This window comes from Pteropus vampyrus, unplaced genomic scaffold, assembly GCF_000151845.1.
Source record: "Pteropus vampyrus isolate Shadow unplaced genomic scaffold, Pvam_2.0 Scaffold118, whole genome shotgun sequence".
NCBI lineage: Eukaryota > Metazoa > Chordata > Mammalia > Chiroptera > Pteropodidae > Pteropus > Pteropus vampyrus.
In genome coordinates this window covers 812,483-827,742 of record NW_011888899.1, presented here as the reverse complement: position 1 = coordinate 827,742, position 15,260 = coordinate 812,483, and the positions used below count along the sequence as shown (strand labels likewise).

The window sequence follows — 15,260 nt, the reverse complement described above, 5'->3', positions numbered from 1 at the left end:
AGCCAACGAGCGCCGCGCGGGGCCAGCCACCTGACGCAGCCCGCTCCGCGGTGCCGACGCGACTGAGTGTCCCCGCCGAAGACCAGCGCTCCTAACCAGCCCGATGACGCCCCAGCCTCTTCAGAGGACGGACCCACAGTGACGGCCCATATAAACCGAAGGGGAAGCCGAAAAATCGGCGCGCGGAAGACGCGCCCAAATGGGCCGCCACGCACCCTGGGGGTGCGGGCCGGTGTGGGGGCCACGCGGGAGTGGGCGCGGGGCGCGGGCGGCGCAGCAACGGGGAACGCGGGGGCGCCCAAGGTGGTGGGCACCGGACCCCGCCTCCCAGACCTGCCTCCCAATTTTCGGTGAGTGGTGTAGCCCTGGGCGGCGTGCAAAGTGTGCGACGGCGGCGCTTACCCCTGCTGCGCGCCTCCTTACCTCCAGCTTCCCGGTTAGCGCACGCGGGGACCGCCACCCACCCCGCCCTCCCGGCGGCGCGCGCCCGCGGAGGTGGCTGTCGGCGAGCCTGGCTAATTGCGACGCCTGCAAAGGGTTGAGAGCGGACGAGAGGTGGTCTGCGGGCGCGGAACTAGCACTGCCAGAAGCAGCAGGCGGCGGACAGCGTGCTGGGGGCATGCGGGCCACGCCGTGGTGGCCGCGGCTGCGGAGTAGCGCACGCGGCGTCTTCCCAGGCAGGAGACGGGGTGGCCCGGTTCTCCGCGGCCCGCTCTGGGTGCCGCGCGGGCGAGGCGTCTGGAATAGAGGGAAAAGTAGTTTATTGAACAAGAATTTTTTTTTTTTTTTTTTTTTTGCAGATTGTTTAAAAATCCCAAAGTGCCCCCGCCCCACTCTTGTCCCCACACTAGGGTACGGCAGAGAGCCCCAGGTTAAGAGCCCCGACGCCAAGTTCTCAACCACTGACTGGGCCGCTGCTCACTTTTCCCGGGACCTTGGCTGAGTCGCTTGCTGCCGCCCGGGTGTCTTCAGTACCATTCATTGATTCATTCATTCATTCACTCAATAGCTGTTTGGTCCACCAAGCCCACCTGGTGCCCAGGTGAGCTGGAGTAGCCAGCTGATCAGGCTAAGACATGGCGACTGCCTTTGGTGTGGGGCCGGCCTACCTGCAGACACACTCAGGTGGACAGAGTGATCATGAACTCGGCCACCTTCAACCTTGACTTCTAAACAGTGTAACTTCAGATGCTGAGGGAAAAAAGAGAAGGAAGGGAGGCCACCCGTGAGGGAAAACACGCCTGACACATCGAGGGGCCTGGGGTGATGTCTGATACTTCCAGAGGCCTTGGAGCAAATCGTTGCAATAGTTTTTAAGTTTTCTTTGAAAATAGAAAGACACTACTAACCATTCGACGAGACTGTTAAAATTGCCCTTATCCTGTTTGCTCTACTCAAAGGAAAAGCGTGACAGATGCAGATGTCACATACTACTATTTCTTTTGCTCCTTCAGCTACACCTCCGCTGGCATTCTACAAGGCCTCCTTTTCTATCTGGATCTGGATGGGCAACAAGAACAATTCAAAGTCACCAAAGAACACTTGGGATTCAGAACAGGAAGCAAAAGCTGTAGGCCAGACGGCATCACCTGCAGCTGCGACTCTGCCTCACCGGGGCCTCCCGACTTTTCAAACTCTGCTGCAAAGTCGCTGCGCTTGCCCTCCCCCCATGTCCAAACCAAACTGAGCGGGGACTTTGTCACGCTTTGGATTTTGGCCTCTTTTTCCACACAAAAATACACCCTTTGAAAAAAAGCTCAAAGGCACAACTCCTAGGTTGATGCTTTTCACATAAACAAGCAGATAAGAATATTGAACCGATAGACCCGCACGTACTGGGAAGCTGAGCGACGAGGAAGGCCTTACAGTCAATGCCTACGTGGCTATTTGAGAGTACAACTCACAATCATTCACCAACCAGCTGAGTAACTACTCGAAAACAGGGCCCCGGTGTTATATCTTTACATATTAAATAAAAACTTCTTGGTTGAATTTCATTAATCGATTGTCTTTTTTAAAAAAACCGATGAAGATTAAGGAGGAACAGATCAGAGATTTTTGTTACGCTCCATTTGTTCAAAGCATTTTCCTCCCTGCTTCTAATGTGTCAAAGCACAAATGCGTTGTATTTAAGCGGAACAAGGTAGATAGGAACCAGCTCCATCCACCTTGATACTTAGGCCAGTAGCTACACATTACTAGAGGACCGTCACGCAGAGTCGCCTTCGGGGATCCCTGAGTTGGGTTATCAGGCCTAAACTCTGAAAGGAATGAAACTGTCCCATGTCATACTGACACATATTACAGGCCAAGCACAATCGGGACTATTGTCCTAGAAGTGTATAAAGCAAGGTCAGGCTTCAGTCATTCTGCCTTCTAACCTGGCAGGCCATCCTTGAAAAAAAAAATTTTAAGTGTAGGTTTCACCTATATTTTATTATGACCAACCACTGATGGACAAATAAAGCATTTACTTTGTAAATAAATGACAGCAGGTGGACTCAAGGGTTTACAGGTAAGCAAATGACACTACGAGCTCAGGGACACAGGCCCATTTGTGGTCTGTTCCGCTTTCTGTTTTCACTCGACACAAAGGGAAAGATGAGCTTTTACTTAATTGGCACGGTGAGCTGACACTGTCTGTTTTTCAGTCTTGCATTTGACCTACCCAGGCCTTAACGATTATAATTTAAAAAAAAAAAAAAAAGTCTTTCTGATTTGGAGGCCATCATGTGCGACCTTTTCATATGAATTAGTAATTTATTTTACTAGGTCATTACCATTTTAAGTACCTGGTTTATCCTTTAAGAGTAGAACAATGCATTAGCATAATTCTTGGAACAGCCCAGGCTAGAGACTTTTCAAACGGAGGGGCCTCTCATCTGGCTCAGGGAGAGATGGAAGTGGTGGAAACGTCATGGTCCGGAGAGGGACATATGGCCAGAATGTCCTGGGTGTGAAGTGCCTAGGGAGGGCACAGGTCCCTGGCTCAGGTGATTTGTCTCCAGCCGAAGCCAGCAAGTTGGGATAATAACACACCCCTACCTAAAACACTAGGTCACCGAATGATACAGCCTGGTCAAACAGATGGTGTCACATGCTGCACGGAGGGACGGCCTAGCAAATGTCCTTTCCAACACTGCGTGTTTTACAACCAACGGATGAATTCGCATGTCAGGGTTTGAGTCTCGTGGTCTTGTAAGCGTCCTATTTATGGGTGGACGTGTCCCTGGCGCTTCTGCATCTTCCTGTCTGAGTGAGAACGCATTTGCTTCTATAAGCAACAGACTAGAATCTTGAAAATATCACTATGCTTAATGATGCAATTCAGTTTTTGGACAAGAGTGTTCTTTTTGGCCTTTCAATAGTTGAGACTGCTGTAAGAGCCCAGAGAAAATATAATTATAACATTACTTTAACAGCCTAGGAAACAATAAATAGGTTTGCACCGAAGCAGAAACCTTGACTGTGAGGTTTTAATAATAGTGTTTGGTGCATCCACAGTGCGCTGTCTTTAAAGCACATTCTGCACTTGTATTTCCCTAGAATGACTGGAAGTATGGTTGCACGTGTGGCTTGACACCTGTGCTGCAGAGGTGACGAAGGCAGGTATGGTAAAAAGCCTTCTCCCAGGCCCAGTTAGTTCCTGGCAAGAAGGTCCTATTCCTTAGGATCATAAAGTTCTTAAAAACTGACTGTAGTGATTACCTAGGGCTTTTTTTTTTTTCTTGTCATATTCACTAGCTAGTTACTTCAACCACAAGTGGTCTTAAACTTGCACTCTAAATGAAACAATGTGTAAGTTAGCGGCCCTTCACGTCAGAAGACTTGAACTCTAGGGAGGAATTAACTAGTGGCCATATGAAATTTCCCTATTTAATTTCCGTCGACTGATTTTAAGACATTTTTTCAAAATTCTGAATATACTCTTCTAAACGGAATTGGGCGCACTGCACCGCCCAATGTGGACCCAATTTCTTGAGCCAGTGGCTTTAAGATGCTGCTGAAGCATCTACTTAAAATCATGGCCCAAACATGAGGGCTACAGGATTTCTGCACCTTTACTGACCTTTCTTGACCCTGATAGGTGGGACGCATCTATGAGAGGGGCTTCCTCGTCCCCTGGGAGGCCCAGTTCCCAAGGTCATTAGTGCCTTTGTCACAAGGTCCCCAGGAGCCCCAGAGTGGGTGGGAATAAAGTTTTAACAAAGTCAGCATCTACTTTGAAAGGGGGAAACAATAAAAAAACAGACTACGCGCACTGCCCTGTCCCTGTTAAAGCTTAAACCTAAATAACGCACTACCCACGTTCGCCTGGGCTGAAGTGTCTAGCTGGACAATTTGGATTATGGGCATGATGACACCAAACACAGACCAATGGACCCACTAATTGGGTAAAAACAAAGTGTCACCACTCTACAGCAGGGAAGTCAATTGTCCTAAACCATCTTTAACTTCTCTGGAGGAGAAAAATTTTCACGAGGATGAAGGTAATGGGGAAACCTGTTGTCTAGGATGTTTAACTTGGCCTTGAGGATGGGAACTGTGCAGGGAGGACTAGTTAAAAGGGTACAGTCCAGCTAACTTTTGTTTTTATTTATAAGGTGCCAGATAATATATATCACATTTTGATCCAACATCTTGCTAAATAAGAACAGGAAAGAAACAAAAAGCAAGTTGGTGCAATCAAGAGACTGCTGAGACCTCCTCAAATGAGCTCAGCCCTCAACTGATCTCGTTTTAAAGATTTTAGTTTTTTTTCATTGTATCCAAGTCTTCAAATTTAGCCCCGTATAATTAAGAGTTTAGAGCATTAAAGGCTCTGGAATAATCAGGTGATAAATTTCCTTTCCTTAAGTGCTGCTCTGTGTCTACATATACACAGATGAAACAACGGCTAAATACAAGTTTTATATCTTGGGTCTTTATTTACCTACCAACCAAAGTGGCTGATCATTCCCAGACAGCCTTGCAATTAGGAAGTAGCCTCAGTTTGGGACGACAGAGATGGGGGTGAGGCTGCGGGTGTCATCTGCCTCTGCAACTGAAACCCCCCTTCTTGTCCCAGTCCCATCCGCTGTTGGTAAACCCTGCATTAAGCAATTAATGTGACAATTAGTCACACGTTTAATTCATTTAGAAACGTAGGTACCTCTTCATCTTTTTGTGTTTGCCCACACACGTTTAAATTGAAATAAAAAATGTGTAATTATAGCTTAGTTCCACCTGTCTCCCTGGGTTTGACTTTGGGGGGGGGAGCCACGGGGACGCGGGGATGCGAAGGCCTGGCTCACAGATGAGGAAGGCGGTGTCCTCCTTCGCACGTGGCTACACACAAGCCCTGCCTGCCCTCCTAGCCCCATTTCCACTTGGCCTCCCTTTGGTCACAATGCAGCGTTTGCTGGGGAGCCCAGAGGCTGACCCCTGCCCCACCCCCACGCCAATTCAGCAGTTTCTCGAGGGCCTGGCAGGCCTCACAGCTCCCACCCTGGCCTGTTTGTTAGGAGTCCGCCCGAGAGCAGCAGAGCCCAGATAGCATGTGGCTTTCTACGGTCCTTGCCGACCTCTGGAAGTTAGGAGAAAATTATTCGGCTAAAGCATCAAACATTCGCAACCAGCCTGAGGATCCAACGAAAAGATGACATTTTTATGAGCTGCAGACCTGAGCCGTACCCACAGCCACGTCCTGGTCTCTGCATGCCACTCGCCACTGGGAAAGCTGCCTCTGCCCACTTTTCTTGAACATTCCTGTCTCTCGGTGGCTTTAGTCTCTGCTACCTTCTCAGATTACCTCCTTTGTGCTAATTACACTGAAAAATTGAAAGAATGTCGCTGACTTTACAAAGAACACAAAGCAGGCTTGCTTTAAAAACTAAATATAGCCAGTTTCTTTCAGAAGGCAGACAACTCAGCTTTCAAACCATTTCTACTGGATGGATTAATTGCAGGTGGCCAATTCACTCACGAAGACCCAGGTGACAGAAGGGCTCAGCTACTGGGAGGACACATTTAAAATCCGTGTTGCTTTTGGGAGGCATTTACATAAAAAGAGGAGATCTGATTAATGACCGACTCCCCACCGCCCCAGCACTTAACAACTGTAAATTAAGACTTGCCCACCCCCCCACCCCGCCAGAAGAAAAGACTTGCCAACGATGGCAGGCTGGTCTAAGTGCCAACCCGTGGAAAGCAGTGCTCGGACTATGCAGGTAAAGATATGGGTGACGTGAAACTCTGACTTCTCCCCCTAGAAGGCTGTGGCGGCGGCAGAAGCAGAAGATGCTGTTTCGCAGCCCGTTCTCCACTAGGTAGAACGGTCTTTAAAAGATGGGGGGTCGGGAAGGGTGTGCCATTCGTGCGGGCCCAGCCAGTTACGGACAGCACCCCAACCCCCGCCCGCCCTCCAAGAAACACCATAAGGGTTAATAGGTGAACAGCGGCAGCTTGGAGTAACTCATTTTTCCAAGGAACATTAAATACTGAATTGCTCATGCTGAAATAATGCTACAGCTGTGACCCTCGGGGCTCAAGTGACAGGTGCACCCGATGTACTCCCAGCGTGGATGAAACTGTGATGCCTAACTCAAGTTTTCCCACCCAATTAATTGGTGGAGACTCTGGAGCTCGCCAGGAAAGGGCCCTTGGCCACTGACACAGAGCCCATGTGTTCAGCCATCAACGAAAACACCAGCCTCAGGGAGAAAGGAAGCAGCGCCTGAACGGAGAACAGGAAAATCAAGACGGGCCTCGGAAGGCAGGGGAAAGAGAAAGTAGGAGCCAGAGGTCGGAGCGGGACCAAACCCTTCTTCGAGGTTTTAAAGCAAACAGGTCTATCCTATAATCGGCTTTTGGAGGGTTTTAGCATTCGAAGCAAGTCTGGGACTCTAGGAAATGTGTCACCAAAATTGGTATTATTAGAGGAAGTGGCACAAAGCTAGAAATGCAGAGTCTAATCCGTAACATACTAATTATCCCTATTTTTATCCCAGGGTTGCAGTGACCTAACACCAAGAAATAAAAACTCTACAAAATTAGCCCTTCACAGAAACCAGCCGTGAACACCTGGGGGTGGGGCCGTGCGACAGAGGCTGCGCGAGCCCCTCGGCCTGGCCTGGGCTGAGACAGCGGCGGTCCCCGCGAATGCAGGTGTGTCTGCGGGGATTTGCTGACAGTGCAGAAAGGCAAGTGGGGCTCCAGACCTGGCCTTGGACGTGCGGCTGTGACATCAGCGTGCGGGGGACAGGGCAACTCTGAAAGGTCAAAGGGCGGCCTGAGCAAACTGCACCATGCCCAGAGGGTGTCCTGGCCTGCAGAGCGAAGGAGGGGGGCCCGCTGTGTTCTGTCACACCAAGAGGGGTCCTAGATGCAGCTTTCCTCGGTCCACCCCTAGTCCCTGTCTTCCTGGCAAGACGACGACGAATGACTGATGGACAGAGAAGCAGCCCCAGGTGCCGCCAAGCCTCCCACTTTGGAGACTGGTTCCGGTCAGGATGCTTCTCACTAGGATGGTGGTTGAAGGTATCAACCGACTGGACGCACAGCGAGGTCTTTTTGCTTCCTCACTCTGAAAACATAATCGCTACCTTCCGAGGACCAGGATTTTTCGATAACTGGACTCTCTGGAGCTGCTTCAAAAAAGGAAGCTAATGTAAAACTTAGTTGGGACCCAAAAACATCTAATCTGCAAGGTAAATGAACACCCCATTTACTCCTAACTATTAGAAATATCCCAAAGCATAGAAAAACACGAGTGGTTCCCAAATCATACCATGTTATCAACCCATGCCTCGGGGGGACACCCCAGAGCAGGGTAATTTAAAGTCATTCTCAGCCTTAGAAGCACATTTCTTAACTGGTTGGCTATTAATGAAATCAGAAGTTATTCTGAACACATCCTTTCAGTGAGCTGTCCGGGGTTACTTGAATGCAGAATGAGAAAAAAACAAATTGTTGACTAGCGTGATCCCGAAGACCACTTCATGTTTTAATCTTAGCTAGAAAATACCTTTATAGTTCATCCACCTTGCACATTTTTAAATGTGTTAAATAAACCTGTTTTCCCCAACCTGGCATGACCACACGTCCATTAGGTTTACTAAGGGTACAGAAGGCAGAGAAGGACAAAACTATACGCAAAAATGTCGTTTCTACAATGACTGCTGAAGGTAGAGGGACTCTGAAAGGGAGGCAGGTGTATGAGCTCTAAGACAGGGAAAGCAAAACAGCCAAGACACAGATGAAAGAGAAAAAAGTTCGCAGCAGCAGCAAAACCCAAGAAAACAAACAAATCACTCTCATTCATGGTAACTGAACCCTTGCTTACCCCTCCTCCCCAAACCTGATAATTCTGTGAAATCACCCAGCCGTCACTCTTTTCCTTTTAGAAAAGTGACATTGATTTGTCTAGGGAAGACCCATGATTAGAATTCTGAGGTCTGTCTCATGGGGCCACTAATAAGTCTAAGTCACCGATTTCAGATCCTTCCCCGCCCCCCTGAAATTCACGGTATGTGGTAAACTGCTGAAAACACATTTTCAAGGTTCTGTGACTACACCCTAAAAATAAAGGGTCAAGGCTGGGTGGCTCTGGAGGTCTGAGCACACCTGGGCTCCCCCCTGCCCGCACTGCAGAGGGAAAATGAGAACGAAGGCTGGGGCGCAGCGCCCGGGGGGCAACGTCAGGGCTCTGAGCCAAGCTGCGTGCAGACGGGAGTGAGCGGCACAAGACCGAGGTGTGTGGGCAGCGGTGCCACGGAGCTGTCACCCTCTGCCTCCCCTCCCATCTCCATCAGCCCCCACCTGCCTGGCTGCTTACTGCATCGAAAGATCAGGAAAAAGTGTAGCCCAGAGAGTCTAAATTGCCTATCCACATAAGAAAGACAAAGATTGATGATCCAGTCCTAGTTTTGGTGACCTCTGAGATAAAAAGATGTGGGGGGCGGGCGGGGGGGCGCGGGAACGGTGTCGGCTTTTCTGAGAAATTGAATCATGGACTTTTTTTCCTTTTTCTATAAAACAGCACTTCTCGTCCTTATTTTTCACGGGCTAGATTGAGCTGGTTGTAACCTAAGACATAAAGGGCAGGTGGCTTCAGCTTCCTCTAAATTCTAAGATGGCTGCAGGCACCGACACATCCGGACCCTGATCACGATGCTGCGAGAGCCCAGTCGTCAAGACCTCTCTGCACACGGTGTCCCTCCCTGCGCCTGCAGGCAAGGACTGGCGGGCTCCCTCATCCCCACCTCCCTCTGCAGCAGCTTTCCGGCCGCCACCGCAGAAAAGGCAAGACCCCAACGTCTCGCTCGTCTCTCGGCGCACAGGCTGGCCTCCACCTCTGTTCCCTCCCGTCCCTGAAAATACGCTCATCTACAGCACGTGGGCTTGTGTTGGGGTGACTTCGGGGTGGGTGTTCAGATGAGCTGACCCCCTCAAATATTCAGGCCAACTGGCCATCTGTAGACTAAACCACCAGATGCTTTTTCACGATTGAACTTTGGACCAAATCCATGGGACGCTTCGGTGTCAAGAAGACAAAAATTCAAGTCGAAAAGGTCACCAGAATAGGAGATCTCGGACAACACAAAGCCACCCGACAGTAGGAAACAACGCATTTTTCTAGCAATGAAAATGCGAGTTTTCAGGTTGTGCTAAATGATTCGAACTTTGCCAGACCAAAGCCACAGCAGAGAATGGATTTCCTTAAGGTTACATTGTCCCTACGAACTGGGCTTTGTCGCTGGAGGCCCTCCTTCTCAGCCCTCCACGAAATGAAGTGAGTGGTCCCAACGAAGAAGCCATCTAATCTCAACCGACAGTCATGCTTCAGACTGGCTGCTTATGCACACAGGGTTATGATTACCACCCTGACATTAACTGGTCACCGCACTGCATTTCTCAAAAAACAGGATGTTGTCCTTTTCCAAAGTGCCTATTTATTCCTAAGAGGGTCTGACAAACCCTCACACTTTCCCCTTATTTTGACATTGAAAAGGCACGATCTAAAGTGGGCTGCCTTTGACCCCCAGACGCTGTGAGCTGTTGTATCTTATTTATCTGGGTTTTTTCCCCCCTTTCAAACTAAAATCGCTCTCAAATAAAATAAACCCAGCCCCCTGGGGGCCATGGCTGAGGGTGCTGCCCTGGAACCCTCTTCCTTGCAGACTGGCCTGCCTGCTCCCCATAGAGTTTTCCCAGTGGAGAGGGGAGCAGAGGGGTTTAAACGCATTGCTTCTGCTGCTCTCCCGTCGGCCGGTCGGCTGTGAGCAGCGCGACCAGGCCCTCCATCTCCGCAGCGGGCAGAACGGCCGTGAGCCTGGATGGAGCGAGGATCGGTATCTCGGCTCGGCCGGGATGGGGAGCCTGCAGCTGCTGCAGGGAGAGGCGGCTCTCGGTCCCTGCAGCACGGCCGCCTGCAGTGGCGAGACCCTCCCCGCGCAGAAGGCTCTGCAGATGTCGCCTTGTGCCGGTTAATCCTCGTGTTAAGTGCAAGAAATAAAGTGGCTGTCCTCGTAAACGTCCCTAATTCACGTACCCCCAAGGCCCTGCTATTTCATGATCTGCTGCCTGTTAATAACCATCAAAATTAGAAGTGTCTCCGGCATCACGACAATTTAGGAAGGGAGATAAGGAACCCTAGAAAATCACGAATTGTTTGGGGGCAGGTGCCGCCTGGGGGGCCTTCCTGGGGAGGGGGGTGTTAACCGCAGGCCGCGGGGGGCGCGAGGCAGCGACCTCGCTCCTGGCAGACGTTGTGCGACGCGGTTACACGAAGGCAGCTGGGACGAGCGGGCCCACGCCGCGTCTCCCGCTCCGCGGAACTCTGTGCCGCCTGCGTCCCTGCACGGGGACCATGCGCCCCCGGCGCCCACCGCTGTCCTCCACTCCCTGCGTGCCCGGGGCCGGGGCCGCGGCCGCTGACCTGGATGCACCCTGGCCCTCTTTCTGCGCTCCCATCCTCAGAAGCTAAAGCCCTTTTCATCCGAGACAGTCTAGGATTCGCTTTTGCTTCTCTGTAAACACTGCCAGCCTGGAACCCAGGGCCACCTTTGGGGGCTGCGGTGACCCACCGGGGGGCGGGCCGCCTACGGACTCAGCGTGAGGTCGGGGCAGGAATCACAGACGAACCAGACAGGGTGGGCTGGGGCGGGCCTCTCCCTGACTCCTGCCCGGGCTGCCTGAAGCCTGTGACATCTGGCTTCCCAGCTCTCTTGCCGTCCCTGAAACATGGCCTCTGCTCGTCAGAACACCGGGCCCCACGCCTGCAGGGCTGTTTCCCTCTGCAGCTCCGAGGCCCTTGAATGTCCACTGGAACCGCGCACCTGACTCTAAAGAAAAACACCATTTTTAACAATGGGGCGTGTGACCACTTGAAACCCCTCCACTGCTTTCAGAGCCAGTGGGGCAGAACACAAGCTCGACCCCCCCCCCCCCCCCGCCCCCGGAGTTCAGGTCACAGCTGACCCCACAGAAGGGAAGGGAGAGGCCAACACCCCGCGCTTGCTAAGTTCTGCCCTAGGGGCCCTTCCTGTTCGCCATTCAGCCCTGGCTAAGAACAGCAAGGCGTGACCGACAGAGCTGGACAGAGCTGGCGATGGGACCGAGGACCGCGGGAGGTGGCCTCCCTCGACGCCTTCTCCGAGTGTATCCATCACCGCGAGGTGACAGCCCACTTTGCACTGTGTGGCTCGGCAGCTAACATCTCTTTCAGAGGTCCCTTCCCTTCCCCCCACCAGCAGCCTCCTCTGTGAAAACCAAACATCTTGTTCTTTCATCCTAATTAACGTGCTGTCAGGGAAAACGGCGTGGCTGATTTCTGCGGAGTTGAAATGACCCTCTCCATCCCTCTCCTCTCGTTTGCTAAAGTGGTCCTTTCTCGACCTGAAACGAGGCCCTTCGGTGATGGAAATTTTAGCTGGAAGCAGAGCGTTCCAAGCAGGAGCCTAGCCCTGGGAGAGAGGGAGGGTCCGGGTGGCCCGTCTCTGCGGCAAGGCACTGGCTGCGCTGCCACCTCTGTGCCCGGCCGCAGGAAGGTTTCTAATTAACAGTCATCGTGGGGGGGGGGGGCGGGGGCGGCTCAATTTAGCAGAATTTGGAGGCTGAGTCTCCCTGCTGACTTATCTCAGGGCAGGAGGAAGCTGTTTAGAAGGAAGTAAATAGGTTCTGGATCTGGGAAGATAAAATCCGAGCGCCTTTCACGCTCAGAGGAAAAGCACGACTGCGTGTTTGCCATCCTCGCCGGCCTCCGTGTCCGTGTTTGAAATAAAGCTGTCACTTACGAGGGCAATGAAGCGCCCTCCTCCCGGCCGGGCCCCCCAAGCCTGTCACCGACACCACGGTGTTTCGGGGTTCTGGCCGTGGCATCTCATTTCATTTTCACAAAATGTGAAAACGTCATTCTAATCCTGTCGGCCACCTCAAAACTTCCTAAAAAGAACATTTCAGGTGGGGAACATATTAACGTTTGAAAAAAAAAAAAAAAAAAAGAAAAATAATTTTAAAAGAGAAAAACAGCCATGGCCCTGAGCAGTTCGGAGCCCTGCCGTGGGGATCCTGACACACATTCAAATACATATTCTGTGAGGCATTCACAGCGTCCACCCCAGCCTTTGACCATGCACACTTTAAGGAAACTCAGCAGCTTTCAAAATTAGCTTGATTTCCCTTTCCTAAAGGTTGTGCATCTTGGAAAGGCTCATCTTGAGCTATGCTGGAGAACTTAACTGGCAAGTTTCCGGGTTTCTGGAAGGGCTTGTTAATAACTGGCAAGACAAAACGACAAGCCAGGCCTCCCTCCTGAATCCTTAGCTGTTAATGCCCCTCTGAGGGACCCGGGGCTAAGGTGTGAAGTCGGCCCAGGTGTCACCAAGCACCAGTTCCTCTGACGGCTGCAACGCAAGACAGCTGGGGCGCTGCTTATGTAACACGCCAGCAACAAGGTTGTTTCTGCTGCTTGATTATCTGCGGGCCTGGCCTCCTGCCTCCCCGCTCCTTCTTTCGACCACCCCCAACATTGGGTTTTTTTTTTCCCCATCTTTAAAGAGAGCAAAGCAACTGCATTAATACTCAAGCCTCTTATTTCCTGACGATTCTGTGTGTCATAGCAGTGGACACTGGAGAAAAACATGGGGCTTGTCCTTATCGACCTGAGCTGGGATGAGTCAGGCACCGGAAGGCTTCATCCATCTTGACCTGCTCTGCTGCTCAGATGCCCCCCGCCCCAACGGGAACTTCTCGAAAGACCCAACAAGGCATCGTGCCGCTAGCTGGAGAGCTGGGGGGAGGGACCCTCACCCAGTCCTGGGGTCACTGGGGGGGGGGGGGAAGAAAGCCAATTTGCTGAATTCACTGCGTTGGGGCTGCTAGGCCATCACAGAGCAGGACTAGGGGTGGGGAAGGAGGTCAAGAGCCAAACGCCCCCTCCCCAGCCTTTCCCCAAGGCCCCCTGGGCTAAGGGGGACCTCGCTATTAAAAATGCGACTCTTCCAGCCTTCGAGCCTCACGGCGCTCGTTATTAAAATGCAGATGTCCGCGCAGCGCAGCCGCTGGCTCATGGGATTAACTGAACCGAACACAGCCACCTGCGGGGAGGTGAGCAGACCCGGGGCCAAAGCCCCGCGTTGCAAACGTGCCACGGGCTCATCCCGACACCCGGGGCTCCGATTCACGCGGCCCCGTTCCCGACCGCTGTGAAGGGGGCCCGGGGACGGGCATCCGCGCGCGCGGGGCTTCACGTGTCGCCAGCCAGGGCGACAGCCCGGTCGCCGGGGAGGCCCTGCGGTCCGGCGCCCCCCACCTGTCTGTGGACACTGTCAGGAACACCCGGCCACGCACCCGGTGCCGAGCGCGCGGCCCGCAGGAAGACGCGGTGTCCCAGGGGCAATGAATAGGCAACTAGGAGGATTTGTGAAAGGAAACTGGAGATTAAGCTCGGAAATTAAAAATGTTTTTCTTTCCGCAACGACTGAAAATTAATTACAGTCCTTGAATATGCAATACCTGCATTTGCATTAGGGATGAGGAAAAAGAGGCCCAGATGGTCTAAGATGGCGGGAGGGCAGGCCAGGGGCTGAGACGGACGGTGCAAGCTAAGATGGCGGGCGGGCCACGATGTAGGACGGAGGGGAAGCTAAGATGGCGGGCGGGCCAGGGTCTGAGGCGGACGGAAGCTAAGATGGCGGGCAGGCCGGGGTCTGAGGCGGAGGGGAAGCTAAGATGGCGGGCAGGCCAGGGTCTGAGGCGGAGGGGAAGCTAAGATGGCGGGCAGGCCAGGGTCTGAGGCGGACGGAAGCTAAGATGGCGGGCAGGCCAGGGTCTGAGATGGAGGCCGGGCTAACATCTAAGATGGCGCGCGGGCCAGGATGTAAGACGGAGGGGAAGCTAAGATGGCGGGCAGGCCAGGGGCTGAGGCGGAGGCCGGGATCAAGGAAGCGGAGGCAGAAGCCCTGCACAGAACAGCACGCGGCCTGCCCTCCAGCGTCGCCCCGAGACTGAGCGCGTCGCCCCGAGACTGCGCGCGCCCCCCGCGAGACAGCGGCCCGCCGGGCTCCGCGCCCGGGGGAGGAAGGCCGCGTCCAGGGCCGGCGGCGGCCACCGAGGCCCGCGAGGTCCGGCCCTGCCGTCCGTGGTTAAGTTTCCGCCTCCGCCGGGCATGGGAGCCGCACGGCTGTGCCTGCCACACGCCTGGGTACCGGGGTTCCTTCTGACCCGCGCAGGTCGCCCCGGGTTTTCTGCAGTGTTAAGTCCCAGGTCTGGCCCGAGCTGCACGGCCGGGTTGGAGGTCGCTGGGGTCCGTTTTCTGACTATCTTTCCATCTTCTCTTAGACACCACTGACCCCCAGCAGGGACTGCCCAGCCTTGTCCCCTTTCTGGGTTCGTTTGGACTGAAAGACCCTCAAAGGGAGCCGCAATGTCTTACACCTCTGTCTTCCCCGTGGGGAAGGGCACGTATTAGGCACTCAACACGCACAGATTGATCGATTGAATGAATGAATGAATGAAATGCCCGAATAAAGGCAAACTCACCGACCCGGCAAGGATTTCATCCTCCTGAGAGGCTTGGCGGACACACGAGCGGCTGCTGCAAGCTAAGAGATGCTACTACAAAGGCGAAAAAAGGAAACAAGGCTATTTCCGCGTCCAATGTAAACCCCCAAATCAGAAAGTAACGTATCGGTGAGGGAAATGGGTACATATGCACCAGGAACTGGGCAGCGTTCCATGCTCTTTGCCAAGCTGGACACCATCTACACATGAGGTAAACC

General features: G+C 52.8%; 1 protein-coding gene and 1 long non-coding RNA gene across 2 annotated transcripts in view; one reads left to right on the top strand and one right to left on the bottom strand.

Moving 5' to 3' along the window:
* Positions 1-15,260, bottom strand: part of LOC105296093 (guanine nucleotide-binding protein G(s) subunit alpha isoforms XLas-like) — a 53,148-nt gene that overhangs the window by 18,547 nt on the left and 19,341 nt on the right. The gene's annotated exons all lie outside the window — the stretch shown is intronic.
* LOC111743680 lies at positions 807-1,992 on the top strand. The gene is made up of 2 exons (XR_002781830.1): positions 807-1,042; positions 1,455-1,992. It is a non-coding gene; the product is annotated as an uncharacterized LOC111743680 (long non-coding RNA).